This window comes from Thalassophryne amazonica, chromosome 14 (genome assembly GCF_902500255.1).
Source record: "Thalassophryne amazonica chromosome 14, fThaAma1.1, whole genome shotgun sequence".
Classification (NCBI taxonomy): domain Eukaryota; kingdom Metazoa; phylum Chordata; class Actinopteri; order Batrachoidiformes; family Batrachoididae; genus Thalassophryne; species Thalassophryne amazonica.
In genome coordinates, this window is record NC_047116.1 from 22149079 (window position 1) to 22173893 (window position 24815).

The window sequence follows — 24815 nt, forward strand, 5'->3', positions numbered from 1 at the left end:
TGCTTTGACTCCTGGGAACACCCTACGTAAATAGTCACACATCACTCATTCACTCATCTTCAAACACTTATCCAGGATCGGGTCGCACGTGCAACAGCTCCAGCAGGGGACCCCAGACTTCCCTTTCATGGGCCACAATGATCACCTCTGACTGGGCGATCCTGAGGCATTCCCAGGCCACTGTGGAGATATAAACTCTCCACCTAGTCCTGGGTCTTCCCCGAGGTCTCCTCCCTACATAAATAGTTGCCATCAATAATTGTTGAGTGATTTTTCAGTATGTAACTCACACCATACCTTCCAAACTAAGAAAATAAATGCAACTTCTACCACTGAAGACATTGTAACTTACTTCCTTGGACAAGACACTTACCATAAATTATTGTCCAAGGACACAGACAGCCAGCATTAGTGGGATTTGAAGCCAGGTCTGCATATTGGCAGGCCAGCTCCTGATCCACTGTGCTTCCTGCTTGTGTGCAAGGGTCTACCTTTTATATGGATCTTACCAATTCCCCTTTGTGCAACACTGTAGTTCATGTAAAAAAAAACTGTGATATAATGATTGTGGTGTTTAACATTTGGCGATTACTACATCTGCCAAGGACGTAATAAAAGCATCTGCGTTTATTTATTTATTTGTATTATTTATTTATTCATCAAACCCACTGCACGGATTTTGATGAAATTTTCACCACAGATAGATATTAGGCCATGGAAGACTCCATTAAATTTTGGAGGTGATCCAGATCCAGATTCTGAATCAGGATTTCACTTTACATAGGCTTTGAAGGATATGCTTTGAAACATTACACCAAAACTATTACATAGATTCTCACCAAATTCGCACCACAGATAGATATTAGGGCATGGATTTCTCCACTGAATTTTGTAGGTGATACAGATCTGGATTCTGGCTCTGGATTTCACTTTACAGGCTTTTAAGGATTACCTCAAAACTACTTCATAGATTCTTACCAAATCTGCACCACAGATAGATATTAGGCTATGGATGACTCCACTGAATTTTGGAGGTGATCCAGATCCAGATTGGCGGATGTCAGAAATGTCTGACTGCTCTTGTTACCAAAATGCTGATTGCTGCCTGCACTGTACTATGATGTTAAGTTTCACACACATCGCTGGGCATGGCGAACCAAAGACGCATTAGATCAGAGCCCTCTGTGTCACTGTGTATCTTCTCCGAGCCCCTCTCCGTAATCTGATATGCACCTCCAAAAAATCTAAACTACAAACTACAGAGATCGCAAGGGCTGTGATTGGTCACTTTTCCGGTTTCACTCCTTCCTCTCCCATCATATTTTACAAGTTTTTACAGTGCATATGCCGATTACATTCGGATCATGGATCAAACAGAGGACCGTTTGGCAGAAAAGAAGTAGAGCCCGCTGAGGGACAAACTGTTCCAGAAAAAGTGGGGGAAAAATTACTAGAAACCATAGACTGTATATATACCAGGAACAGTGGTGCAGGTGGAAAGTCCTACCATGTTCTCCATGTCACGCCCCCTACTACTCCGAAGATAAACTGCATTACAACACCCACCAACGCGACCGAGAGCTTAGAAAGTGTCGCCAACATCGTCATTGCATGGCCACAGAGTTACAGAGTTGTAGAAGCATAAAACAGGCCCGGCGCCTATTTATGGCAGGCATTTATTTTTTTCAGGCAGTGTGTTGACCCGGACATTAAATGAGGCAGGCCCTATTCAAGGCCAGGTGTTTAATCTAACAAATATGGTAGTGGTACACATACCTGTTTAATTAGTACCAATAATGCAGTAACAGGATGACAACCACCAATAAACTCTACAGAAGATGAAGAGAAGATGGTAGAAGATGATGAGTGGATAAAAACAATTACACGGAAACTACAAAAAGTGAAGCATCAACTGCCAATAACAGATGTGGTGCATATTTGAAGCAAAGCAGAGTGTAGATGTTTTTGAAAAGCTACTGAAAAGTGCCACAACGCTAATGAGCTAGCAACCACTGAAGGGAGCAGATGCCATCAGCACCGTCAACACGCCACTTCCAAAACAGACCAGAGACATATCAGGGTGAGATTCGTGTTAAATTGAGCTGAATACACCGAATCAAATGTTTGAATGGACCAGGTACCATGCTTCTTTAAAGATTATTGATGTCACATTTTTAAGAGATGCCTGCAACTCCATCAATTCCTTAGTTGTGATCCTGAAATTCCAGTTGACCTTTAAAACTGCATGGCCACGGAGTTACCATGCATAAACTGGAGTTCAAGTATATAAAACGTCTGTAATTCCTGAATGGTTAATGCAATATTTTTGTTATTAAACCCTTTTCATTCAAGCTGAAAGTCTACACTACAACTTGATTGCACAATTTCTACTGCATTGTGGTTATGTACAGAGGAAAAATTACAAAAACTCTCACTGTCCAAATACTTATGTACACAACTGTATGTTGACATTCCCCATAATAGAAATTTATTGCTACAAATGTGGGTGATGTAATGAGCCATTTTGATTGCTAGATGGGAAAATCTGACATATTTAAAATCATTAAAATTAATAACCAAATTGATTAAAGTCTTTCCATTTACTATATACATATTTTCTCACACAGTACCATAAATCTAAATCTTAGAGACATGTTTCCACAAATGAGAAACTGAAAATCTTAATATATTTATCTTCTATCACAAAAAAACATGACCTGAAAACAATTGCACTTTTTTTAAATGGTCACTATGTGCTGTCAAAAAAAAATTGTGAAGGATGTTTTTAGCACATCACATTAACACATTTCTAAACTTGCATAGTGATGCAGAATATGTTACGTACAATGTTACGTACAGTAATTTGGAGAGGTTGAAGGGTCAATTCCCGTTAAACTCCCACTGTGGTATATCAAGCAGCACTAACATAACATCACGCTCAACTTTCACACACACACTTCATGTACATTTACAGACCCATGATGGTATAACCCCAATTCCAATGAAGTTGAGATGTTGTGTAAAATGTAAATAAAACAGCATACAATGATTTGCAAATCCTCTTCAACCTATATTCAATTGAATACACCACAAAGACAAGATATTTAATGTTCAAACGGATAAACTTTATTGTTTTTGTGCAAATATTTGCTCATTTTGAAATGGGTGCCTGCAACAGGTTTCAAAAAAACTGGGACGTTGGTATGTTTATCACTGTGTTACATCACCTTTCCTTCTAACAACACTCAATAAGCATGTGGGAACTGAGGACATTAATTGTGAGTGTCATGATTGGGTATAAAAGGAGCATCCCTTTGTATCTCTAAGGGAAACACCAGCCACCCTCCAGAGGAAGCCCATTTTGGCCGCTTGTACCCGCAATCTAGTTCTTTTGGCCATGATCCAACGCTCATGACCATAAGTCATGAGCGTTGAATCATGACCTCACCCTTAGAAGTTCGGTGAGAGGTTCGGTCATCCGTGGGAGGCTCGGAGTAGAGTCGGTCATCCGTGGGAGGCTCGGAGTAGAGTCGCTGCTCCTTCGCATTGAAAGGAGCCAGCTGAGGTGGTTCTGGCATCTGGTAAGGATGCCTCCAGGGCGCCTCCCAAGGGAGGTGTTCCAGGCATGTCAATCTGGGAGGAGACCCCGGGGAAGACCCAGGACTAGGTGGAGAGATTATATCTCCACACTGGCCTGGGAACGCCTCAGGATCCCCCAGTCAGAGGTGTTCAATGTGGCACAGAAAGGGAAGTCTGGGGTCCCCTGCTGGAGCTGTTGCCCCCACGACCCGAACCCAAACATACCACTGTCCCAGCTTTTTTGAAACATGTTGCAGGCATCCATTTCAAAATGAGCAAATATTTGCACAAAAACAATAAAGCTTATCAGTTTGAACATTAAATATCTTGTCTTTCTGGTGTATTCAATTGAATATAGGTTGAAGAGGATTTGCAAATCATTGTATTTTTATTTACATTTCACATAACGTCCCAACTTCATTGGAATTGGGGTTGTACATCAAAGCTAAATAACTGCACATTTACACATGTTAAATTACTGAACTTTTTCTCCCACACTCTCCGGGGAGCATTGCTATAATTACAATATTATGGAGGCCTGACTATTGTAGGAATCATTCAATGGTTGGACTAAATTCCTTAGTTAATCATGACTGCATGTCTTAGTCAGAACACCAGGTTAATTGGAAACTGATGCATTCCCTTTAAGTACCTGTTTCTGAGCAATGCAAACCCTTGAAGCAATAGCATGGCAATGATTATAGCACATATTTCAGCAAAGAAACAACAATCCTCTCAAACTTATATTCAGAGCTGTTCCAAACTGTATGTATGACCAATCAGATGTTGAGCTTGCATGTAGCTCAATTTTTAACCATACAAGAATATCCTACAGCTTCAGTTATTCCAGAGCTTTTCCTGCATTGTGATAATACATAAAGTGATAATTATCTTAGCCAAGGACAGTATATTATACAAATAATTAATGTTTATGAGTTCAATGGTAGGAATATTTCATGAGGTGAAAGATGGAATGTTCCAGCTTTCACCTCATTAAATATTTGTTACACTGAAAGAATGAAAAAACATTCATTATTTGTTTTATATAACAGCTAAAATAGATGCATGTCATTTGATATTTTATTAATTTCTAAAAAAAAAAAAAAAAAAAAAACACAGAAAAGGGACTTACATTTTGGTGTTCCAGTGGTGCTTAACAATCCAACACAAACTTTAAATTGGAGTCCAAAATTATGATGATATAGTCTGTAATGGCGTGCACTGACTTCGTGTACTTCCAAAAAAATAAAAACTAAAATAAAAAAATAAAAGTTTGTGTACTTCCTCAGTCCAGCGAATAATCACATCAGAAATTTGTCCAGCTTTTCATCCTAACAGCTCTTCATGACTCCAGACGGCTTACAGCGTAGCGGATTTTTGCATGTGTGTGTTAGAAGAATTAGCAGCGTCAATTAGCTCTTTCAAATCATCGTCCGCCATCAAAACAAACTCCGCTATGTTTAGCTAAACACCGTCCCCGGTAGTGTAGCGCACGCGGTGGTCAGGCGTGCAATAGTACATTTCATGTAGCACCAAAATTGCACGCTAAAAAAGAACTATTGCACAGTGAATGAAACACAACGGCAAATGGTATGAATAATCCATGTCATGTGACATACAACCCACCAATCAAATGACAAGTATCCACTCAGCCGTTATATAATATGTTTATGACCTTACTGTTATCAAGAGCAGTCAAAAACAAATCATTATTATTTTTTTAACTTGGTAATCCGTTCCTTTATCTGGACTGTCTCCCGTATCTTTTCCACTACGTTTTGTGAAAATCACATCAATAATTTTTGAGTAATCTTGTTAACAAAAAGACACCGGCAATAACATAGCCTAATGAGCCCTTTAGTGTAATATAAAGTTTTACTTTCCTCAGGAACACAGACACACTTGGGTCTAATCTGTGATTGGGGAGGGGAGGCCCCTACAAGCCAGCAGACAAGCAATGAGACAAACCACCTCACCAAATCATCCCTCCATGTCATACACAACACAAACCCTGCGGGTTTTAATTAGAAAACCCCTCAAGCAAACAAATGCAAGGAAACATGAGAGGCCAATACACCAAGGAGGAAATAAATCCTTTGCCACTTTACATCAATACCCATTTCCTTGCATCCTTCTCCTCGCTGTGGTTTTTGGTTAACACGCTTCAGATTAGATAGCAGATAAATAAACAAAGTGGACAGCATTCTCAGGCAGAGTGTCCTAACCGTGCTGGGTCATCAGTATGTACAGAGTTTAAATCCAAACACGCCACTTGGCTCAAGCTGCTTCTGCAAGCACCACCATTATACAGGTCCAACCAACGCCGACTCGCCGTTTCCCTCCTCAGAAAGCAACAATCACTGTCAACACCTCCACTGATACATGACAGACATGTAGTGATAGGTGTTAGGAAAAGCCTGACTTTTTATCTTTTTCTAACAGCAGAGTGAAGCTATAACAGTATAGGCCAACTTACATTATGGAGTCACAAAATAAGTGTTTGCTGACATAACATAAGAAATCCATGTTTTCCGTTTTAAAACTTACACAACATTCTGACAGTAAAAAAAAAAAAAAAAAAAAAAAAAATTGAACAAAAGCATACTGGCATATGCACATCTCTTTTTTCCTCCAATGTAATTAAGAACAAATGTTTCTGCTATATTCTGCTTCTTGTGTTCTCTTTGCAGGGACACAAAGATTTGTGAAGGATGGTCTGTATGTTACGTATGTGTTTTTGAGAAAGAAGTAGAGGAAACTGTGATAAAGAGTATCAACCAGACAACCAGGGTTGATCTGGGTTACCTCAGAAGCCCCCCTGCCCTTACAGCAGGGCCTCATATGGAGAACCAAGCCTCCGGGTCCCCTGGGCACTGACGTCTGCTCCCCTTTCAACTCCTCCCAGTCAGCCACGGAGGCTGTGCGTGAAAAGTGGGCCCACTCACGACACCCTACAGCCGCAAGTCATTCACACCTAGAAGAGAGGGAGAGAAATTTGTTTGTTGGGTGAAATGCAAACAAGCACATGGCAAGAAAAAGCACTCAGTGACCCATGTTGGTGACATAAACATGTAGCAAACATAACCTTAGGTCATAAGGGGCTGCAGTAACCATGTATACAAGACTTTTTATACCTCACATATCGACCACTGCACCGCAAAACACAGTACATGACAAGGGATAACACTCTTATCAAGACTTTCCTTGATTTTTCGACTTTATTTACATTACAAGCTGACGTGGGGAAAATGTCAGTCCTCTCATCTTACACCACCACTGCAAAGACCTACTAATGCGGCGGAGAGAGTTTTGTCAGCTACCATGGTGTTGGTTCTACAATATTATAGCTAGGACGGCAGAAACATAGCTGCGTAAACAAAAACCAAGTCCTGTGCACCGATCCTTCAGCCGTGGTGCAGCTAATTGTGAAACTGTGGACAACTGCAGATGGGTAGAGAGCGGAAGCAGAAAATACAAAGTACTAGGGGTGTGAATCTTTCAGTATCTCATGATTCAATTTGGATCCATGGTGCCGCAATTAGATTCAAAAATCGATTTTCGTTTTCTATTCAAAGCAATTTTCGATTCTAAATAAATTCAGCATATAGAGCTGCTAATTTCAGTATTCAAGAGTGTTGAAGTGTGCTAAGAAACGTGGTGTGACAAATTATGCCATGAATGCAAAGTGTGTCCAACATTATGTAGCTTTATATTTGAAAAAGGCAATGTAAACAAAAGCAAATCTATAAATAAAGGCATTCCTTTTCCACGATGCTGTAGGGCACAGGTCTTTTGAAATGAAACAGGCGATGGATCGAGTTATTCTTTTTGCACGCTAAGAATTGGCTGGACGTTTGTTAACGTGATGCAGTGTGCGCTGGTCAACTCCTGATGTTGCCGCTGCAGCTGTTCAACTTTCAACTTGGAGTGATGATGTGCTAAATGCACCTAAGCATTTATTGCATTTCTGAAATGTTTGACGTTCATTTTTAGGGATGGTATTGATAGGATTTTATCAATATCAATGCCATTATCGATTCCGCTTATCAATCCGATTCCTTATCGATTCCCTTACCAATGTTGCTGTCAGTTCAGCTGCTCCCGTTATTGTTTGGGGTTGCCACAGCGGATACAGTCAGATCTGCATAGGTATTTGGCACAAGTTTTATGCAGGATGCCCTTCCTGACGCAACTCCAGCTTTACCTGGAGAAACACACACAGCCGCTTGTGTTCCAAAGAGGTCTCCCATCCAAGTACTAACCAGACACTGCACTGCTTAGCGTCTGAGATCTGATGGGATCAGGCTTACACAGAGCAGACCGGCTGCATTGATTCCCTTATCAATACCACTTGTGAATTTTCTGTGTACTAAAAGTAGGCTTTACAGGTTTTCTATGTCAACAATTTTTTATTGAGTCTTAAAGTAAATAAATATGAATTTGGTCACTGGATCCTTGATCTTTGGACATAAAATCTGTACATGATGGATCCTAGATCTCTGGACATGAATAGAAATAGTGGACTTGCCGCTTCTGAAAAGCAGCGAAACAGAAAACCAACGAAGCAGCAGGTCAGAGCACCGCTTTGTTGCTTCAAGCTTCAAGCAGAGCTGCTGCAGAAGTGGTTGATTGCAGACCTGCTACAGGGTCTGCAATCAACGTAAAGAAATGATCATTTTCCTGATAAACACCCTCAAAAACAATGGCCGCTCTGAAGGACTGATAAAGGAATTGTTAAGCTAAAAGGCTATTGATGTCAGTGGATCAAATCATTTCTTAACGATTCTCGAAAAGAACCAGTTCTCCATATCAACCCTATTCATTTTGCAAGGCTTACGTATTGAATTCTCCCTACTGCATGAAAAAAGAAGAACCAGATTGCATTGCTTTGTCATCATCTGGAGTTCTTTTTTTCCTGCTTCTTCGGCCAGATGAATTTTCTGCCCCATTGTTTACAATGCGTGAGACCTGTTTTTTTTTTTTTTACATGTGTCTACAAGAAAGCCATCAAAGTTTATCCAATTTTGCAAGCATGTGACCATGAAGGCTTGGAAATGAAGCAACGTCACATTAGTGACCTTAATAGTACAGCTTATCATTGCTAGCTGTGATAGCAACATCTATGTTTACCGGCTTATTGACTATGGCTGAACAAATGAAAGAATTAAAAGATTTAGGGCTGAAACGATTAGTCGAGTAACTCAAATAATTTGAATACAAAAAATGTATGTGGCAAATTCTGTGCCTCGAAGCTTCGTTTCATGTTGTAGTACATATGCCAGGCCTGTGTGTGACACTGCAACGTCCCCAGAAAAAAACTAAAAACAGAAGAAGACTAGAGCATGCACTTAAGCCGCGTAAACGCTAATCAATTTAGCACAAAAGCTACCGCTTTCCAATGCAGCACAGAGTAAAATAAAGCCTTTTAGGAAAAAGACGGTCCATGCTGATCATCTGAAATAGCTTACTGCACATTTAAAGCAAAGCAGTGTGTTTGTCTGTTTTTAAAAAACACAGTTTCATCCACTGCCTGCTCTCCACTCTCCACAGGGAGTGGCAATTTGCCTGGCGGCCGGCTGCTGTCTCTCTCTGCCCAGTGTGAGGGGCTCTCAGCACTCCTCTCATACCAGGCGAGTCAAAACTCCGTCCCCGTCCACAATGACAGTTTCTGGAAGATCCTCTCAGCAAAAGTCCACTCTTTCTATTGTGTTTTGTTCAGACTCGCACCGAGTGTTTCGCTTTTTTAATTTTCGCTTTTTTGGGCAACACACAACGCTTCACAAACACGGTAACTTAAATAAAATAAGAATAATTTAAAACTAGAAGCACTCGGAGACTGCAAACCTCCGCCAAGGCCACAGGGTCACTGACGTCACATGGAATACCCTTTGGCAAATAGACTTATTCCACGTCGTTTCACGCATCTACCGTCATGTTTCAGATTCAGTGGTTAAGTGTTGCCACAGTTACTTTGCAAAAGTAATCCAATTACTGATTACTGATTACTCCTTGAAAAAGTAACTTAGTTACTTTACTGATTACTCAATTGTAAAAGTAACTAAGTTAGATTACTAGTTACTTTTTTAGTTACTTTCCCCAGCTGCCGACAACAACCCACGTCAACATGACAATGATACCTGTTTTGCCAAAACTCACTTTATAGTCACCCTTTCTTGATTTCAATGAAAATAAATACTTGTTTTATAAAAAGTAAAATAAAGACCTCTTTCTTGACCTCATATTTAACTGTTGACAGCACTGTAACAGTAAAACTTGCAATTTCAAACCTACATTGTTTATAAATGTAACTATTAAATTCTAACATTTTTCTAACATTTAAATTCTCTCTAAACATTTTACTTGTCGAAATTATTATTATTTTAAGCAATATTAGTAGTTGTAGTAAAAAAACGGCTTCAAAACTGGACCTTTAATCTAGGGGTGTTGTGGGGGAGGGGGGCACATCCTTGCCCCACGCCCCCATTCCATCTGGATTCCCCCCTGCTTTGGCGTTTCAGCACAAAGAATGGATAACATTTATTTATGCAGAAAACAGGACCAGATTTACAGGTAAGAAAGTTTTATTGCGTTTTCACATCATGTGGTCCTCAGAAAGAGTTTAGGTGCATTTGAGTGGAAAATAGTGTTAGTTGTTGACGCGTCGCGGAGGATCAGCTGTTTTTAACGAGACGATACGGAGCGGCTCAGCTCAGAATTCTAAATAAAGGAGGGGAAAAAGTATAAAAATGTCTTTGTAAAGCTCAGTGCAGGTGTGCTGATCACCGCGCTTTAAGAGGTGAGGACGAGTCGAGCAGCTGCAAAAAACCGTGGATGAAAAGCTCACAGCTCACTGAAAGTGTGTAGTTCAGTCGAACCCCGACCTCCTGCCCACAGACCAAGTTTAATGCTGCTGTTGACCCACAATGAAAAATAATAGTAACGCACAGTGACATGGAGAAGTAACTTTAATCTGATTACTGATTTGGAAAGATTAACGCGTTAGATTACTCGTTACTAAAAAAAGTGGTCAGATTAGAGTAACGCGTTACCGGCATCACTGGTGGTTAACCCTCTGGAGTCCGAGGGCATTTTCTGGACAGTTCACTCGCCTGGCATAAATGTTTTATTATTGCTGTTAACAGCTTTCCCTGCATCCCACAAACAAGTTTTATGTCTCTTTTTTCAGGACAACCTGTACTTTCAAAATATATATGCTATAGTTGTGTTTTATAAGTGTAATAAAGGTTTACAATCAAAATAAGAAAGGAAAAAGTAAAGTGGAAAATAATTTTCCACACACATTTATTCAAGACACACAGCAAACTATAATAAACTAGTAACAGATCACTCCTAAAAACAATCTTTGGTGTGTCACGTGAGGTGAATCTGCCCTACGATTGGATTTTGGAAAACCATGCGACGGTGAACCAATTCCAATTGAACACTCACATTACTCACATCATCACACAGCTTCTATGAGGAGTACAAAGAGGGTGGACGGTGGCTCAAAAGTCCACGGAGCTAACTTTTCAGCAAAAAAAAGTAAGTTTCTATCTCATATCATTAAAAAGTTATTTATAATTTAGTAAAGCTTGGTCTCAGCCTTCATATACGATGGCTTCAGCCCCAGAGGGTTAAACCCTTAGATCTTCAGCAAATTTATTTATAAAGAGAAACTGCATGAACTACAGTTTTTTTTTCTATTAACAAGTTTATTCAATGAGGAGAAACAAATGCTAAATAAATTATTGTTGTGTCGTAACTTAATTTTTGTTCAGCCTTTGTGACCCGTCTTCATGAAGTTAGATGCAAAAATGCTGAAACTGGCCCTATCCTGCAATGATAAAGAATCCTTGAAAAAAATTACTGGATCCGGATCGTGTTCCGGATCATTACCAAAATTTAATGACTTCTAAGTTAGGCCAAGATACACCCCTGGTAAAAATTTCATTGAAATCCGTTAACAATTTTTTGAGCAATCCTGCTAACAAACCAACCAACCAACCAACAAACGGATGCGACCGAAAACATAACCTCCTTGGCGGAGGTAAAAAAGTGACTGCGAGGCTTAATTGCATGTTCAATCTCCAGCTGAAATGCATCTGCTGAATCGCAGAGAAAGAGGGATAAAAAAAAATTCACACAAAAATTCCACCAACCTTTAAAAAAAAAAAGAACATTAAAAATGGTTAAATCTTACAAGTTGGGGAAAACAAAAAACAGAAAGCCACATCCCATTGCCATTTCAGCAAAATGTCAAGACTTTTGCCCGACTCTGGCTGAGCTCCTGACACCGGGAAAGATCCAAAACTTGTAAAGATGTGAAAAAATAATTACCCAGGAAAACAGAAAGGGATACACTAAATTTGACAATCTGTGTGATAGCACAGTGACATTGTGCCATTGCTTATGAAGAGCCCTGGAGCTCCTTCTTACCCAAGATATTATAGAAGCCAAAGAGCACCCAAACGCTTGCTTTAATACTGATGGAGCAGACTGAATTTGTTGCCGCTGGAGCAACCAAGTCAGCTTGGCTTGGAAGCCAAGCTAACTTGCTAACGCGATGCAAACTGTCATATGGAAGCAGAGAAGGACACGCAACAAAAACTCTACATTTACGGCAGTGAGGAGAAACAATCAAAACAGAGACGTTATTTCAAAAATAAATAACTTAATTTAAACTTTTAAATTAATTTTAAATCATTAAGGATAAGGATTCTGAGGTACGGTACAAAGTACAGTATTTTCTTTGAGGGTTCTGCACCAAACACTGCTTTTTGCAATCAAAGCTCAACTTATTGTGAAGTATTGTGGTGCAAATCCAGTAAGAATGCAACAAACTAACTTTTCCTCTTCTGATACAAATTGATACCTTGAGCGAAAATAATGGCCGATACAAATATACACCACACAACATAAGGGATTTCATAAAAACTGCTTACAAAATCTGTTAGGACATGGAAAAAAGTAAGGTCTCTTGGTTCTAAGAGGGCAATGATATGGTGGTATGGCTCAGTTGTGATAAAAATGCAAGCAACGCTAAATGTCTAAATATCAGAAAGAAATCTGAATTTCACATAATATATTTTGTCTTGCTATGAAGAGACACTGTAGAATGGGTTACATTTAGATAAGGATTACAGATGTGTCTCAGTGAACCTGAATGAAGAGGTGTTAGCTGACTGCACAGGAACTGAAACAAAAGTTGCTCACAGTCTAAACTCTAAAGGAACCATACATCTAAGGAACTTGCTTGCTAAGTGATGATACGTTTTGTGGACAAATTTGGGAACCTGCTGTTTTGGAGTGGGTGTGCTGGCATCACCACAGACACTAACTGTCTAACACAACCTGTTTCTCTAGGATTCTGATCTGCACATCGCTGTTGTATGTTGCAAATAGCAACTCATATTTTTTTCTGTGGGGCTTTTTTTTGGGGGGGGGGGGGAGAACGACGACTTTCTTTTTATTCATGCATGATCTGTCAAATATGTGTTGGGCCTTTTGTTTTTCTGAATGGCCAGAGCAGATGGTCACTACATTCAGTCCAGTCTGATTAAAGGATTTTTTGAACAAAAATGACTTACATTTACACATGAGATCCTTCTGAATGTAGTAAGGTAAATCTGCAAGCCCAGATCTGTCATTCAACGGAGAAATCTTCATTTGAAAATGACAAATTTACAGCTAACATTTAGCCCTCCGCAAACTGTCCCTCTCATCATGGACGCTGTCGAGACGTCACGGACAAGACCCTCTCCCAGCAGGCATTGCGCCAATTGTAATTTGTGGATTTACGTCAGTTTGCATCTGCACCTTTTTCTTGTCTTATATGGAAGGATCTACTTTTTTTAAAACTTCATATTGTCTTGCGGCACGTTTGGTGAGTACACATTTCTTTTATTTGTGCTTGAAAATTATTTTGGGGGACTTTTTCATACGCCCGTTTGATTGAGTGGTGTCGCAATGAAAATCTACTGTCTTTCGCCTCCGGTACCATCGTGGGATATGGAGGCAAGACCCGCAAAGAATCCCAGTCATTAAAAATATATAAACGTCTCTCAGCGTCCATGGAGCTCTGGGGCTCCGATTGCCGAGACGTACGGTGCTGTGGATTTTGCCGCAAGAAGTCTGTCCTTGCAGCAACAGGTGTACCGGCCGCGTCGCATTAAAACAGCGAGCATAATCTCAGGACTTGTGCCAAGTGTGCTACAGCTCCATTCAGTAGACAGAGAGGTGATGCCGGTGTTGTGCACTGAATCTAGCACAATCTAGCTGCAAAGCAGACACGGGTGGTGTGAGTGGCCCGTGTCGGTGGTTAACGAGCTTGTTAACGAGCCCGCAGACTTAATAAGTGCAGCGGAGGCAGAGAGCGGGAGAGGAAGAACGGCGCCCGCTGTCGATGTCGTTGCTGATCTGAGCACACAGATCTGTATCTCACATTCATTGCAGCTTACTTTTGGATGTTGAAACCAGGACGTGTATAAGTAACATTACTAACAGATAAAATCATTTTCAATGCGGGATCGGACTGAAGGCGGGAGCGCGTCATCTTGTCCCTGACGTCATGGAAATGATACGGCTGTACAAACTGTTTTCACAGAGGGCTAAATTTTAGCTGCAAATTTGTCATTTTTAAACGAAGATTTCTCCGCTGAATTACAAATTTGGGCTTACAGATTTACTCTACTGCATTCACAAGGGTCTTATAAATACATATCAGCTATTTCTTTCTGAAATCTGACCACATTTATTTGAATGCAGGTCTACTTTAAGACTTTTTCCTGTCATAAAAGAACACTGAGGGAGATTTCTCAAACCACTAAAGTCAATGTCCTTGATAATGAGGTGGGTATGGTCTAGATCTTACTCAAGTATAGCACTTTGAAGTAACGTGATTTTGTGCTGTAAAAATGTTTTAGGGAACCACATCTCTGCACAGCTAGTAAAAACGACAAAACACAAAGCCATATGTAAAGTGAGCAGTAAGCTACTGTCAGTGAAAGACTTTTAGCAATCTGTAGCACAAAGTCACAAATAAAACAAAAAGAAAATGCATTGGAAATAAAGCAATCAAGGCACAGGAAGGCTCTGCTGTTAGCGCTTTCATTAGATGGATCCTGGATATGCCACTAAACTGTGGAACGCAAATTTTGGTCAGATTGTTAAAAAATTAAAAAAAATTTAAAAAGTGCCATGCAAAAGCAAACAGAACCATGGAGAACGTTATATTTTGTGTAATTTGTGACAGACCACACCTTAAATGGATTTCCCTGCTATGAACTAAGATAATGGTTTTTACAATTTTTGAGTTGCACAGAAAATTTCAAACCGGTCTACTAGTCCAATTGGTATACCACCCACAACAAGTTGAGACTATTTTTGACTCTGAAAAGCTGTGTTGAGAAATAGATGTTTAAACACTGCAGATATCATTTTGCAGTAAACCCAGCCTTTTTATCCCTCTTTTTTTTAAGTGTGCCTCAGTCACATCTCTTTTGGCTGCTCCCATTTGCTTGGGGTCACCACAGCCAATTGGGTATGGATCCCCATCAAGATTTGCGGCAGGTGCCCTTCCTGACATCACGCCAAACGAACACAGAGAATGGACATAGGTGACCTTGAATGCAGGGCCTTCGTGCTGTGGCAGTGGGTCACCCCTCTGAGCCTGGTCTGCTTGAGGTTTCTTCCTCAATATCATCAGAGGAAGTTTTTCCTTACCAGTGCCGCCTGTGTGCTTGCTCTAGGGGTTGGTAAGGTTAGACCTTGCTTGTTTGAAGCGCCTTGAGGCAGCTTTGTTGTGATATGGCAGTATATAAATTAAATAAATTGAACTGAAATTTAAATACCAGATATGCAACACATGCAGTGTCAGTGCAGCATTCGTCTTGTGTTTCTTAAACTGTTCACCTGAATAATGAAAAACCTTCACAGATTTTGGTTAGAGGTAGTGATCAGAGAATGGAAAAATGTGCATAAAATCTGTGCAAAACATATATGGTCAACTGAAGGAAACAGTGTTGCCTAGCAATCAGAAGAGCTCGTCCTCAAGAGAAAGGCTCAATCTCAACAACAGTAATGCATCCTTTAAAGCCTTACATCAACAGGTGCACAGTCTATATAGGAATTTTACAACTGAAGAACTTTCTCTCTGTGTGGTAGTGTTTTGGGGAGAAATTGAGGGTCCAACTCTTTCAGAGTGGGTTTTGGGAACTCTGCTGCCTTGGTTACGTATCTGGCATTGCCATGGACACGAGCTACGTTTACATGGATTCCAATCTAAATGGAATCCAGTAATAAAGTAATTATTCTGATGGGTGAATTCACAGACATCAGACAGATACCCTGCAATTACAGTATGTGTGTTACTCAAAACAATCAGATCATATATTTTGACATACGAACAGAGTAGCTTCTATCGTCTACCCCAGGCTGCCCCATCTTAAACCACACCCCCAATTTAGTTTGGCAACCAGTTATTCCACTTTCACTGCTCAAACTGCAGGAGAGACTTTATCTTAATAAAAGAGATCAGCTGAAGCACATCTTATCATTGCGCGCCTTTTACTTCTGAGAAGAACCTAACAGGGGCTGGTGGTTTACGCAGTACACAACAACTCTTTGCTCTGGACACCAAAATGGTAAAAAAAAAAACAAAATAAAATTACTCTTTCAAGCACTTCACAAGTTATGAGCATCCACAGTACATTTCACCTGTGGAGAAAAAAATTTGATCAAGTAATTTACATGGCTAATATTTTCTGGTCTAACAATGTATACAAAAGATGGAACAACACTTGTCAATCCACCTGATTCACCTATTTCATCCTGAACTTCGAGTTTATATGCAACATTGCTATTCACATTCTTAATCATTCTAATTAACAGAGTATTAGGACTCGCATAAACCCACTTACTGAGTAATGGATCCATTTTCTCTGAGACTCTGATCTTCACCTTGCTGTAGTATATTCAGCTGTCGCACATTTGCAAATAATGGTTAATTTTTTATTATTACGTGTTCTGTGCATTTTGTATCATGTTATCTGTTTTGTCTTTTTGTAATGGCCCAGCATATGGTCACGCCAGTGAATCCAGTCTGCTTGAGGTTTATTCCTGTAACCAAAACACGCTAAGCGAGTTTTTCCCCTTAAAATTTTTGAAGTGGTTACAGTTATGGCAGCCGTAACTGTAACCACTTTAAATTTGACTGCAGTTATGGCAGCTATAACCCTAAATCGTGGGACGATGCTTACGTCAGCCACCGTAATTGATGTTCTGTCACTCCGTGTTCATTGCTAGCTCCTTGTTAGTATAGTCGTAAGTGTCCCCACGTCATGCGGGAGATCGAGGACTCGATTCTCCAAGGTGGAAAACAAGACTTTATTTTTTTCACTCCCTTCATATCAACCAACATTTCTTGTTTCAGTTATTCTTTTAGTTTATGTATCCCTGGAAGATTTTGGTTATTGGGACTACTAAGGTTAAGGTTAGGATGTCATGTCACTACCCTAATAATAACCTACCAACACATACTTATGGCTACCGTAACAATATCCATGGCCTAAAATTATCACTATTATGCCAAGTTGGAGTTCCAAGTGCACATGCACTTAGTGCCGCTCTTTGTTTCTAACTCAAGAATTAGTGAATGCAAATACAGACAGACGCCCACTGAGTGCACATTACTTTAAATTTTTTTTTCTTTGTAGCTTTTGTGCCAGTTTCTTGTCAACTATGCAAATCTGCGCTGTGTTAAAACCCGGTACACACTAAAAGATTTTTAGATGTCCCAGATGAAAGATTAACATTGTGAAAGAAATGTGGTGTTCTCTTTGGTTGTGGCTCTGAAACAGTGGCATGTCTGGGCACTTCCGTGACCCGAGGTCATTCACGTGACTAGCAATGTCGGCTGGCATGAAAACAATCAAGCCAAGGTGGATTGTTGAAGTAGTGCACAGTTTAATTTGGCACAATTTAGTTACTGTTTTTTTTTTTTTTTTAAATGCCTGGACAATGCAAGGCGGCGGGTTTTACCAACCACACTTTAATGAAAGAAGACACCAGCCGTGCATTTTCACGCCAGTGAGTCATGTGACACGGAAGCAAACTGTAAGTAACATTGTCGTGACCCATAAAATTTTCTTTTTTTAATTACTGTTCAGATGTTTCACATTCCTTATTGTATTGACCTATTTGGTGGGAATTCAATCAACATCTTTGTGACCCACATCACATTGTAACAGGTTCAAGGATGGCCAAAAAATGAAAAAATGACAGCCTGCAAAAAAAAAAATATCAGACGTTTGAAATTCTACAACCTACATCTTAAAATGTGGCATGAAATGATGCAATAAAGCCTCTGTCTACTGTTTGAGATTTTGTTTGTTTTCTGTCAGAAAAGCACAGGCAAGGTGCTGAGCAGATCAAGGCACTTCACCCCAGTCCTTTCATTAAGAACATAAAATTTAAATTAAAAGAAAGTGTATAGAACTGGTTCCTAAACACCTGATAAAAGCAGTCACCCTCAACAGAAACATATAATCTGTCCTACCTGCTGTCATAAATGAACTTTGTTATTTGGCTGTTAACCTGACTGGGATGTTGAACCTCTGAGAGCCCTAAGCAAGTGCAACTAATTTTTCTTTCCTACTGTCAGGATACCTTGATCACGCAAATATCTATCAGGTTTGGCCCATTTCCGGCAGCCGAAATTACAGAGTGAACTTGAAGAGAGGCCATACTGTAATGCATAGTTTCTATTAGGTCACCTCTGACCCTATCCCAAAACACAGTGTGCGCTTGACACTCAAACTTGGCCTATGTGCTTGCTCATGGGGTGGCAAGGTCTAGACTCTAGACCAGGGGTGGGCAATTCATTTTTACAAGGGGCCACATAGGGAACCTGAATTATGCCCGAGGGCCACACCATCGATAACTCGGCTGTCTCCCATTACAAATTTTACAAAAAATTACTTATTTAATAGCTTTTATAGGTACTTTTTCTTATTGTAAAAATATGTCAATATTTAAAGATACCTAAATAAACCTCTGTAATGATTTGCAACACACAAGTTTGACATTTTTAATATATGTAATAATAACCACAGACCTCATGAGGGCCGGACAGCGACATGCATGTGACCCCGGGCCGCAGTTTGCCCAGGTCTGCTCTAGACCTTATTCCTGTATGGTGCTTTGAAGCTGAGTTATGCTATGATTTTTGCGCTTTATAAATAAACTGATTTGACGCTGCTAAACTGTCGTTGGACAAGAGACTTGATTCTGCTTAAGACACATCACCTTGAGAATATGTTGTTGAAGAAAACGTTGGGTACTTGCAAAAACATTTCACAACTGTAAAATAAATGAGTTGGAGCCTCCTGGTTAATTAGAGGCAACAGCTGCAGACATAAACAGATCCACACACCTCTTTATAAAGTTAAAGGCGAGTGGTCAAATTGAAAGACTGATTCTTTTTACCCTCCCACAACAAACTAACACACGAGTTTCATGCAAACGGGCCTATTCGGAATAATAAAATAAAGACACATGCACAAAGGTAAAACTGTGCAGATAACCTCCTAAAAAGCACAATGACACAGAACAGGACCCCCCTCCCCGAAATCTCAGCTCCTCACTGGACAACTCTTGGCGGACAAAGTAATTCCATGGCGCTTGAAACTCCAGGAACTTTTTTTTTTCTCCCCTTTTTTCCTAAAAGAAGTTGTTCCTGTTTCGCCAGAGAACTGGAGGGGGGAGGGAGGACTTCAGCGCTTGCATTCATGGAGCCTCGGCCAGCGCAAACAAAGTCTTCCCCGAAGAGGGAGGTACTGAACGGCGGCTCCGAGCGAGAACAACGGCGTCAGTAGTAAACGCGCACACACACACAAAAAAGCCAACAAACAAACAAACACAATAAAGCCCAATTTAATGTTCAGTCTGGCGAGAAAGCAACCGATATCCTTCTTAGCTTAACGCTCATTTCCAAGTTATGCTAGCCCCGTTAACAATGCAACAATTAAATCGCTCGGTAGCCGACACAATCACCAACCGAGGCCTATAATCTCGTTAAGCGTTCATAAATCAAACAAAAGTCATTTTTCTTCCCCAGTACAAAAATCACAATACCCACTGCTTGCTGCTGCCGAAGAATGCAGAACATGTTCGCTACATGGTGTCCCTTTCTTCATTTTCACCAAGCACGGGCGGTCCTCCAGTGAGTATAATGGAGTAAAAACCAATATTTCTCCGCGGGTTTCACACCACCCAGAAAACATCGTGAATAATCCGCTTTTGTTGCGCTGAAAAAATCGCCATGACGATGGAGAACGTGCTCGGTGTCTGCCAATGCCAGACGCGACGGGGGTTTGCTAGCCAGCCCTTCGGGGACGGAGGCAGAGACGAACGGATACCGGAGTGAGATGTCCCCGGGAGGAGGACCCGCGTGCGCCCGTTGCCAGGAGGCGAGAGGTGCTAGCGACACTTTCCACCGAGGTGTGGGAAAACCACTTACCTGGAACGCGGGTTTAAATTTTCCTTATCCTCTCGAAATGAAGCGCGCTCCTGTTAAATCACAACATTATTACGGCATTATAAAATAGAAATACGTCTCCCCCCTTTTTCGCCCGAGCTTTCCAGTGGCCCTACTCCATTACATCCAGTCAAGATTTCCTGTCGTGTCTACCCCCCTCCGCTCCGGCGCGATGGTTTAGTCCGAATTCTAAGTAGCAATTCTAGGTCAGGTCTGTGTGCCAGTGAGAGAGTTCCTGTCGGACGGCGAGAACCTCCACCGAGCACGGTAACAAAACAACAAAAAAGAAAAAACACGCCAAAAGATCCCACAAACTGTCTGCGCCGTCTTCAAAAAAATTAAAGCGGTCACGAGTAAACCAAATCTCGAAGTTAGACAAGTTCTGAAAGTTTGAAGGGAGTCATATAATACGTTTTTTTATTATTATTATTATTAAAAATGCTTACTTCTGTACAGGTTGTGCGTCTGAACTATTCCTAATTTGTACTTGGACCATATCGGAATTCTGCTACTGCGCAAGACTCCAGGAAGTCGTTCAAATCTCCAAAACTTTTTGTGGACTTCCCAAAAATGTAATTCTGACCCTAACCATAAACAAATTAAGATGATATAATATACAAATAATGAATGTTTATGAGTGCAATGGTAAGAATATTTCATGAGGTGAAAGATGAAATTTGTTCCATTCAACGAGATGCTACATTCTTGAACCACATCAGAATTCTGCTACTGCGCAAGACTCCAGGAAGTGGTTCAAATTTCCCAAAATTTTGTGGACTTCCCAAAAATGTAATTCTGACCCTAACCATAAACAATTTAAGATGATATACAAATAATGAATGTTTATGAGTGCAATGGTAAGAATATTTTATGAGGTGAAAGATGAAATTTGTTCCATTCAACGAGATGCTACATTCTTGAACCACATCAGAATTCTGCTACTGCACAAGACTCCCGGAAGTGGTTCAAATTTCCAAAAATTTTGTGTACTTCCCAAAAATGTAATTCTGACCCTAACCATAAACAATTTAAGATGATATACAAATAATGAATGTTTATGAGTGCAATGGTAAGAATATTTCATGAGGTGAAAGATTAAATTTGTTCCATTCAACGAGGTGCTACCTTCTTGAACCACATCAGAATTCTGCTACTGCGCAAGACTCCAGGAAGTGGTTCAAATTTCCAAAACTTTTTGTGGACTTCCCAAAAATGTAATTCTGACCCGAACCATAAACAATTTAAGATGATATACAAATAATGAATGTTTATGAGTGCAATGGTAAGAATATTTCATGAGGTGAGAGATGAAATATTCCATTCAACGAGGTGCTACATTCTTGAACATCAGAATTCTGCTACTGCGCAAGACTCCAGGAAGTGGTTCAAATTTCCAAAACTTTTTGTGGACTTCCCAAAAATGTAATTCTGACCCTAACCATAAACAATTTAAGCTCAAATAACATACAAATAATGAATGTTTATGAGTTTATGAGTGCAATGGTAAGAATATTTCATGAGGTGAAAGATGAAATTTGACCATTCAACGAGGTGCTACCTTCTTGAACCACATCAGAATTCTGCTACTGCGCAAGACTCCAGGAAGTGGTTCAGATTTCCAAAACTTTTTGTGGACTTCCCAAAAATGTAATTCTGACCCTAACCATAAACAAATTAAGATGATATAATATACAAATAATGAATGTTTATGAGTGCTATGGTAAGAATATTTCATGAGGTAAAAAATGAAATTTGTTCCATTCAACGAGGCTCTACCTTCTTGAACCACATCAGAATTCTGCTACTGCACAAGACTCCAGGAAGTGGTTCAAATTTCCAGAACTTTTTGTGGACTTCCCAAAAATGTAATTCTTACCTTAACCATAAACAATTTAAGATTAAATAATATACAAATAATGAATGTTTATGAGTGCAACTGTAAGAATATTTTATGAGGTGAAAGATGAAATTTGTTCCATTCAACGAGATGCTACATTCTTGAACCACATCAGAATTCTGCTACTGCACAAGACTCCCGGAAGTGGTTCAAATTTCCAAAAATTTTGTGTACTTCCCAAAAATGTAATTCTGACCCTAACCATAAACAATTTAAGATGATATACAAATAATGAATGTTTATGAGTGCAATGGTAAGAATATTTCATGAGGTGAAAGATTAAATTTGTTCCATTCAACGAGGTGCTACCTTCTTGAACCACATCAGAATTCTGCTACTGCGCAAGACTCCAGGAAGTGGTTCAAATTTCCAAAACTTTTTGTGGACTTCCCAAAAATGTAATTCTGACCCGAACCATAAACAATTTAAGATGATATACAAATAATGAATGTTTATGAGTGCAATGGTAAGAATATTTCATGAGGTGAGAGATGAAATATTCCATTCAACGAGGTGCTACATTCTTGAACATCAGAATTCTGCTACTGCGCAAGACTCCAGGAAGTGGTTCAAATTTCCAAAACTTTTTGTGGACTTCCCAAAAATGTAATTCTGACCCTAACCATAAACAATTTAAGCTCAAATAACATACAAATAATGAATGTTTATGAGTTTATGAGTGCAATGGTAAGAATATTTCATGAGGTGAAAGATGAAATTTGACCATTCAACGAGGTGCTACCTTCTTGAACCACATCAGAATTCTGCTACTGCGCAAGACTCCAGGAAGTGGTTCAGATTTCCAAAACTTTTTGTGGACTTCCCAAAAATGTAATTCTGACCCTAACCATAAACAAATTAAGATGATATAATATACAAATAATGAATGTTTATGAGTGCTATGGTAAGAATATTTCATGAGGTAAAAAATGAAATTTGTTCCATTCAACGAGGCTCTACCTTCTTGAACCACATCAGAATTCTGCTACTGCACAAGACTCCAGGAAGTGGTTCAAATTTCCAGAACTTTTTGTGGACTTCCCAAAAATGTAATTCTTACCTTAACCATAAACAATTTAAGATTAAATAATATACAAATAATGAATGTTTATGAGTGCAACTGTAAGAATATTTCATGAGGTGAAAGATGAAATTTGTTCCATTCAACGAGGTGCTACATTCTTGAACCACAGAATTCTGCTACTGCACAAGACTCCCGGAAGTGGTTCAAATTTCCAAAACTTTTTGTGGACTTCCCAAAAATGTAATTCTGACCCTAACCATAAACAATTTAAGATTAAATAATATACAAATAATGAATGTTTATGAGTGCAATGGTAAGAATATTTCATGAGGTGAAAGATGAAATTTGTTCCATTCAAGGAGGTGCATACATTCTTGAACCACATGAGAATTCTGCTACTTAGCAAGACTCCAGGAAGTGGTTCAAATTTCCAAAACTTTTTGTGGAGTTCCCAAAAATGTAATTCTGACCCGAACCATAAACAGTTTAAGATGATATACAAATAATGAATGTTTATGAGTGCTATGGTATGAGTGCTATGTAATTCTGACCCTAACCATAAACAATTTAAGATGAAATAATATACAAATAATGAATGTTTATGAGTGCAATGGTAAGAATAATTCATGAGGTGAAAGATGAAATGTTCCATTCAATGACGTGCTACATTCTTGAACATCAGAATTCTGCTACTGCACAAGACTCCGGGAAGTGGTTCAAATTTCCAAAACTTTTTGTGGACTTCATGTATTTCTGACCTGAACCATAAACAATTTAAGATGATATACAAATAATGAATGTTTATGAGTGTAATGGTAAGAATATTTCATGAGGTGAAAGATGAAATTTGTTCCATTCAATGAGGTGCTACCTTCTTGAACCACATCAGAATTCTGCTACTGCACAAGACTTACAGAAATGGTTCAAATTTCCAGAACTTTTTTGGGACTTTACAAAAATTAAATCTGACCCTAACCATAAACAATTTAAGATTAAATAATATGCAAATAATGAATGTTTATGAGTGCAATGATAAGAATATTTCATGAGGCAGATTTTGCAGTTTTAATTTATTTTCAATTATATAGCACCAAATCACAACAAGGTTGCCTTAAGGTGCTTCACACAGGTAAGGTCTAATCTTACCAACCCCCAGAACAACAGTGGTAAGGAAAAACTCCCTCTGAAGAAGAAACCTCAAGCAGACCAGACTCAAAGGGGTGACCCTCTTCACAAAAACATACAGGAAATGTTGCTGGTGCACAGTTTCTGGAACAGATACCACACCCATCTTTGGATGGAGCTGCACCTCAAACAGAGAGAAACGAAAAAAAAAGAAAGCAGAATCAAGCATTAGAAAGACAACAAATACAATGTAATTTGTCAGCACTAAGCAACAAGAAAAACAGAAGAAATACTAAGGTGTTTGCCGGCCACTAGCCCTAAGCTTCACTAAAAGACCCAGAATTTAGATAAAGTTGAGGCTGCGGCACGCTCCATTTCCTAATAAAATGAATTAAAAGGGTAAAAAAACATAGTAACATACTATGCCAGTATGCTAGCCATACGAAAGAGAAAATAAGTGTGTCTTAAGTCTGGACTTGAAAGTCTCTACAAAATCTGACTGTTTTATTGACACAGAGAGATCATTCCACAGAACAGGGGCATAATAAGAGAAAGTTCTGTGACCCGCAGGGACCAGCAGGGAGAAAACCGGGAGGCCTAAGACGGACCCCTGTGGAACCCCAAATTTCATGTCACCAAGGTTAGAGTTAGTGTTA

General features: G+C 39.6%; 1 protein-coding gene and 1 long non-coding RNA gene across 3 annotated transcripts in view; one reads left to right on the forward strand and one right to left on the reverse strand.

The window, feature by feature from the left end:
- Positions 1–20328, reverse strand: part of bcl9 (BCL9 transcription coactivator) — a 90288-nt gene extending 69960 nt beyond the window's left edge. The window contains exons 1-2 of one of the 2 annotated variants that reach the window (XM_034185963.1): positions 19715–20089; positions 6385–6553 (exon numbers count right to left, since the gene is read on the reverse strand). The gene's annotated coding sequence lies outside the window, so the exon portion shown is untranslated. The other variant, XM_034185962.1, reaches the window with a different exon arrangement.
- Positions 1–24815, forward strand: LOC117524201. Its single transcript, XR_004564736.1, has 3 exons — positions 1–206; positions 9434–9441; positions 24805–24815. It is a non-coding gene; the product is annotated as an uncharacterized LOC117524201 (long non-coding RNA).